Source organism: Bacillus rossius, chromosome 1, assembly GCF_032445375.1.
Source record: "Bacillus rossius redtenbacheri isolate Brsri chromosome 1, Brsri_v3, whole genome shotgun sequence".
NCBI lineage: Eukaryota > Metazoa > Arthropoda > Insecta > Phasmatodea > Bacillidae > Bacillus > Bacillus rossius.
This window is the reverse complement of record NC_086330.1, coordinates 58,976,923-58,983,630: the sequence shown is the minus strand read 5'-3', so window position 1 is coordinate 58,983,630 and position 6,708 is coordinate 58,976,923. Positions and strand designations below refer to the sequence as shown.

Sequence of the window (6,708 nt, the reverse complement as noted above, 5' to 3'; positions counted from 1 at the left end):
TTTATTTTTATTATGGAGTTCATTGCGATATCCAGTCCGCAAGAGATAAATGGTTATCTGTGAGCTTATTTTTAAAGCGCATAGGTGTGCTTTCTGGTGGTTTAGCAGCTACACATTGCGGTCTTTGAATGGTTCTTGCAATCGGTAAGTCCGATTCAGTAATGGCTCATGTCCAAAACTACATCTTGAATACGTATTGCAGGTTGCCACGTTCCTGAGTATGCTACGAAAGAATTCTTCATTGCAAGTTTCTATGATCGTTTTAATGGAATGTTGTGTACATGTTTCAGTTGTCCATTGGTCGTTTTCATGGATGTTATTGATTTTGGTCGTACACTATTTCCTAAGGAAGATTTCTTGCAAGGGAAAAATTTTAGCCAGTTAGATGATCGTTGATGCTCTTAGTAACAAAAGGTAACGTTTTAAGTATTCAGAACGATTCTGAATACCGCAAAACATGTAAATTCTGTAAAAATATTTGTAAATATATAAAAGTACTAATTTCCGCAATAAATAAGTTTGCAAGTTGCATAAAAGAATATTTTTGACTAGTGAGTGAAGTATTCGGTGACAGGTTACGCCAAAAAAAAACATCCACAGCTACGTGTATTATGGAAAGATTTCATCGGAGCCTGTGCGAAACCTCCTATTGTGACATACGGAATTTACTCAGAATGGTGTTTCGTAAGAAGGTTCGCAAAAAATAAACATGTCTTGCTGAGAAGGAAGTGATGCCAATTCAGATGCGAACCATTTTTTTAACGAGCAACACAAGATAGTGCGATGGCAAATCTCTGTCCGCATTTTGATTTTCCTGCAGTTGTGACATATTCACTAAATTCTGGGGCGTAAAACAATAAATCCTAAATGTGTGTTGAAAATAACATCTTTATTAAAAAAGTTGCTTGATTATAATTTGTTATTTATAATTTAAAAATGGGAATAGATATCCTTATGTGTCTAAAAAACTTAGAAAACAAAATTATAAGTAGCATGTTTTCGTATGTCCGAGCGCAGGCTTTAAGGCTGTGAAGCAGATGAGCCGAACCGCCATTTTGGATTGTGACGTCATGGCGGCCATCTTGGATGGCTTTGATTTGACCTTTGACCTTGACCTTGACCCGGAAGCCATATTGTATCCGCCATATTGTATCCACCATCTTTAAATCGAGTGCCCCACTCACTCATGATGAAATTTTCTTCACGGCCGCCATATTGATTTTTTTCTGTTCCGCTGGAGGCCGCCATCTTGGATACCGTCGACTCTGTTTCTGCTGTTGGTTCCTAGAGAGCACCAGCGTCGCTCTGTCTCATCACATAAGGTCGATGTTCCATTACCTACCAGAGCTATTATGGTCCTTATCGACATATTAAAATTAATTTTTTTATGCAAAATACATTGGAAGCACTGTGATTCGAACCATCGCCGCTCTGACCTCTAGGATGGAAAACATACATTTACCAGACTGATAATTAAATAAGGTATATATAAAAATAACATGCATATTCGGACTTAGAATTTTTTCAAAAATTTTAAGTAATAATAGCATCACCTATACGAGACAGAACCGCCATCTTGTATTAAGTCACAACTGTTGCAATTCGCGTTACGGCCACCATCTTGAAAATCCGTAATTTTAATGCTAATAATTCCAAAAAAATTCCAAAAAAAATATTTTAAAAATAGCATACTACAAATGTTTAGTTACTTAATTGTTTTCGGTCCTCAGTTCGATTCCCGACGAGAGTAAACCAGTTATTTATTAATATATTTAAAAAATTATATATAAAAAGTAACAAAAATGTTTTACGCCACACCTGTCGTTTTTAATTGTGTCGTCACTGTTGCAATTTACGTTACGGATGCCATCTTGCATTCCAGAAACATTGCTTGATTCGTTATGTCCGTCATCTTGGATGACTATGATGTCATCGTTTCACTTTTCGTTATGGTTAGCATATTGGATTCTAGTACATTGCAATTTTCGCTATGGTCGCCATCTTGAAAATCTTTATTTATCATTCAACTTTAATGGAAAAAAATTAATTTCATAAAAAAAATTAACTAACAAAAATTTAATAAAATTATTTAAAAACGCATTTATGTCTCTGGTTCGAACCCAGTAAGAGCAAAAAATAATAATAATAAAGTCGATAGATCCTTCCACAGAAGCCGTCCTCAGACTGACCTCTCACTACTTAAGTCAAAGTATATATATCGTCAGATGGTACGACATCATGTCCGCCATCATCTCTTCGCCCGCTGGAAGTCAGCATCTTGTTTCCGTCCGCTAGACTATGCCTCTATCATGTTAGTTTAATTCTTACCCACTAGAGTGCTATAATTATTTATTATTATCGTCGCACCCGCCATCTTGACCTTTGGGCTCCATCTTGGAATCGTGTAATTATTTAGCTAGAAATTCGAGAAAAATTCAAAAATTCATTAAATAATTTTGCAATTAATATACTTATTGATACTATCGAATCTTGTTCTTAGTTCAATCCCTGATCAATGCAAAAAAAATTTTAAATAAAAAAATAATATCTTCAATAAATCACGTTCAAAATCCTAAAAGAGGCTTAAAATCCTCTACTACCAGCCTCCAGTAAGCTATTATGACCGCTATCTTGAAAATTTATATTTATTGACCTATAAATTCGGGAAAACATTCCAAAATACACCGAAAAAATTCACTCATTAATTTACATATTGAATCGATGGATTCCTGTCCTTGGTTTGCTTCTTGACCAGTGAAAAGTGTAACTAAATATTAAATAAATTTTATATTCTGTTTTCCATTACCTTTCGCGGAGTTTATCAATCATTCACTCTACGAAAAACAACTCAATACAATATACGACAATGTCCGACGAAATGAATACGTTTCCGATAAGCCTAACATGAAAGTCTAGTTTTTCGATACTTAGAATAACCTCTCAAACGTTCATGTACAAAGCCATACATACATATAGACCAATCGTCTTCGGACCACGAGACCGGGTCATTAAAAATGTCAGACGTATAGACCAGTCATTTCAGAACCTCACGACCTTCTTCATCGACAGCTTATTATTTTCAATTAAACTAACGTAACATGTTTATGCTTACAAGAGGACCAAGAATCCCATAAAAAACGTAGGTCATTTGAAAGCACAATCAAAAATGCAGCACATTTTGGAAGCACCAACAACAAAAATGAAGCACCATCAACAAAAAGGCAGCACATTTTGGAAGCACCATATAAAAAGTCAGCACATTTTGGAAGCACAATCAAAAAGGCATTACATTTTAGAAGCACAAACAAAAAGGCATCTCATTTTGGAAGCACATTAAAAATAGTAGCACATTTTGGAAGCACCGTCAACGAAAAGGCAGCACATTTTGGAAGCACCATCATTAAAAAGTCAGCACATTTTGGAATCACAATCAAAAAGGCAGCACATTTGGAAGCACCATCAACAAGAAAGCAGCACATTTCGGAAGCACCAAAAACAAAAAGGAAGCACATTTTGAAGAACAATCAAAAAGGCAGCTGTGCTACGAGAACTAAGTCTTAGTTAGAAATCAGAATACAAGAAAACTGATTAAATGCGACGGTGATTTAGAAAAAAATATATATAAACATAAGCTTGCTTGTAAAAGTGTATATTTAATCATTTAATCATGAAAATTTTCAGATAGATGTACTTACAACAAAAAAACGGTAGTTTATTGATAGGTGCCTAAACAACTGAGATTCCAACACTTACAAAAACTTTTTTCTGCAAATTTGGCAAAAAAATAGTTAATTAAAATGTTTACTACCTGCTCAAAACGTCCTAGTGTGCAAATGTTTGGGTGCTCGTAGACTACTCTCATTTCTTTTACAAAATCTTCTATGTCTACGATTCTGTTTCCTTTTAATATAGGGGCACACGAAGGAACGTTTTCAACTATTAGATCTGGAAGGCTTTCCTCATCAGATATGAACAATTTACCGTTGTCTTCCTTTCTTTGGTATAACGACGCACGATATTTGATTCCGAAGAAGACGTATTGCCTCTGCTTGATAACCGTTCAACTACAGACATGTTTAGTATTTCTTCCACATTGTTTCTGCAAAAGAAATGAATAGTTTTTTTTACATAAAATGTTCTATGTGTGACATAGAATTTTATCTATACAATATACTTTAAAGTTAACAGCACAGGTACATGAAATCAGGTCAACGAAAAACACCGAATGGGATAAACAAATAATGGTTGGCGGGTAATATTAGTGACATTAAGCCACACTGAATAATATATACAAAAAAAGTAAATAATGACTTTAAAAATGTGTTTGAAATATTTGTATTCAATTTTAAAGCTGTCTTGTACGTATTACTTTTGAGAGAAAAAAATTATTAGGTTGTGAAAATTTGTGTGTAGTTTTTTGGAGAAGTTATGAAAAAAAACACTTGGTAATATGGCTTGACACTAAGAAAATATTCACAGCACGAACGATGCTATAGTATTTTTTATACTTCTAAATAGTCTGTTTTATGATTAATAATTTTATTCATGCTATGATTGAATGAAGAATAATTTTAAAATTACTAATTTACATTTTTACCGCTTAAAAGCTATTAAAAAAGACGACCTACAAGTGCTTGTTTGTAACTCTCAGCTAGAAAAGTAATTTCGAGATAATTGGTATGTACCTACAACTAACCCGATTTTGAGGTGACATCGTCAACACAATAACAGCTACAGTGACAGATGGTAGTACATCAATAATACAAATTGTTTCAACAACGTTTTCAAAATACTGTAACGATCTGCTGTTTTTTCGATTGGATTGGACAATTAGATACTTATGACACAGGTTAGATGGTTGAAGACTAATACATACACCCATTGTAAGAACTAGAGTAGCTAAAACAGTGTTAGAAAAGCTGGCTATACATTTTTAAGTACATTACTCATGGAAATAAAAAACTGAATAAGGAGAAGGGAAGACATGTATGTGGGGTCCGATACCCACGTACCTAGCGAATTTCGTTGACAGGTCTAAGCAAAGTTTGTGGCCTAGAGATTCAACACGCACAGGTTTGCTAAATACATTAAGATTTTTATTTCAGTTAAAACACTTCAATTTATTTTAAAAGTCTCCGAATTTGTTTTGTCAGTACAAATAGGAAAGTAGCGTCACACACAATAGGCCTATATAGAAAATAATAAAAGAAAAAATTAAAAATTCGTTAATCGTATGTTAGTATCCAAGAAACAGAAAGAAAATTTCCCGCGATGTGTAGGCCCTATTACCATTTATAGCAATGTTGTTAACAGAAGTTATATCAAGTTGTTTCAGCTGACGTTTGCGTTATCTAGCTGCATTGCTTGTGGGAGGGGATTACTTATTAATATGTCCACAAGAAAACTAAATCTGGCCGGTATTCGAACCTGCTACCTCTTGCTGGCGTTCTACCGATTACACAATGATAGCCAGCTTCAAACGATTATAAAATTGAATTTATTAAATATAAAATTTTACATACATAACTACAATAAACAACAAAGTAAAACCAACTGAAAGTTTGTTAAAACCGTATGGGGAAATAAGCTCTCAGCTCTAAGTTTGAAGCAACACAGTGCAATACTCAAATTGCAATAATATGCGTTTAATTTTACATTTTAAAATCCAATTCGCATTGGGAAAGACATTAACTTTAACATAGTAGGTATTTCAAATTCTTACTTCGACAAAACTCAAGGACATAAAATAGAAATGTTTTACATCAAATATTGAACTGTACTGTTTCGCGTTTAATTAAATATGTTTTATTCTATTTTGATTCAACTCAGCTTATTAATATATTATCTTTAAAAGATTTGTGCAATGGGAGTGCATGACTTGATGTAAGTTTTTGGACATACGCCATTGCTAAGAATATTAATATATTTTGCTTACCCCTCTTCCTCATTGTTAATATTGCTTACTTTTCTTTTTTTCCTCCGTATCTCGTTTGCAGGTTTCGCGTGTTTGTTTCGTTTCTGTGGACTAGAAGCCCGAGGTTTTCCCGGAATTTGTTTATCTATTAATACTTTGATATGAAAAAACCTCGAAGAGCAAATTTAATACATAAAATAAAAATTGCATTTATTTACACCAACTTCACTTCACTTCACATTACTTCTTCTTACTAATGCTCACTCTGTCCCTTGAACTTTGACAAGTGTTTATTTTGTGTGACTAATCTTCAAGGTCAGACAGCAGCCTACTGATGCCCAAGGCGGGAGGGGATACAATACATGCTTACAACATAGGCACAACTACTGTTCAGTCCAAGGGAAGAGTGTTGTAGGCAACTGACATATAACAAAAACAGTGTTGCAAAACTGGTTATTTTTTGAGTGTTGCAAATTACTTAAAAAATCAAAACTGATATTATTTTACAGATTAAGTTTCAAACTAGTAATTAACAAAATCTAAAAATTTTCCATTGAGAGGTAAATGGTGGTTTTTATCGGAATAATGTCTAATTCAAGCGACTCTAATGATTAGAGCAAACATTCGGCAATTGAATTATCGCTTTCGTAATAAGCCATTTTGTTGGGTATTTTGTACAGATCACATGAAATAAATTCTTTAGGGAAAAATTTATAGCTAATCAAAAAATTAGTTCACAAAAGCCCTAAATTATCAACTTTGAAGTGAAATATTTTGAAATGTATGCTTCTTAA

General features: G+C 33.6%; 1 long non-coding RNA gene across 1 annotated transcript; it reads right to left on the bottom strand.

Annotated features, from left to right (window-relative positions):
• LOC134536575 (uncharacterized) lies at positions 1-6,246 on the bottom strand. Its single transcript, XR_010075806.1, has 2 exons — positions 5,936-6,246; positions 1-4,099 (listed from the first exon to the last, which is right to left on the bottom strand). It is a non-coding gene; the product is annotated as an uncharacterized LOC134536575 (long non-coding RNA).
• Between the last annotated feature and the right edge of the window lie 462 nt (positions 6,247-6,708).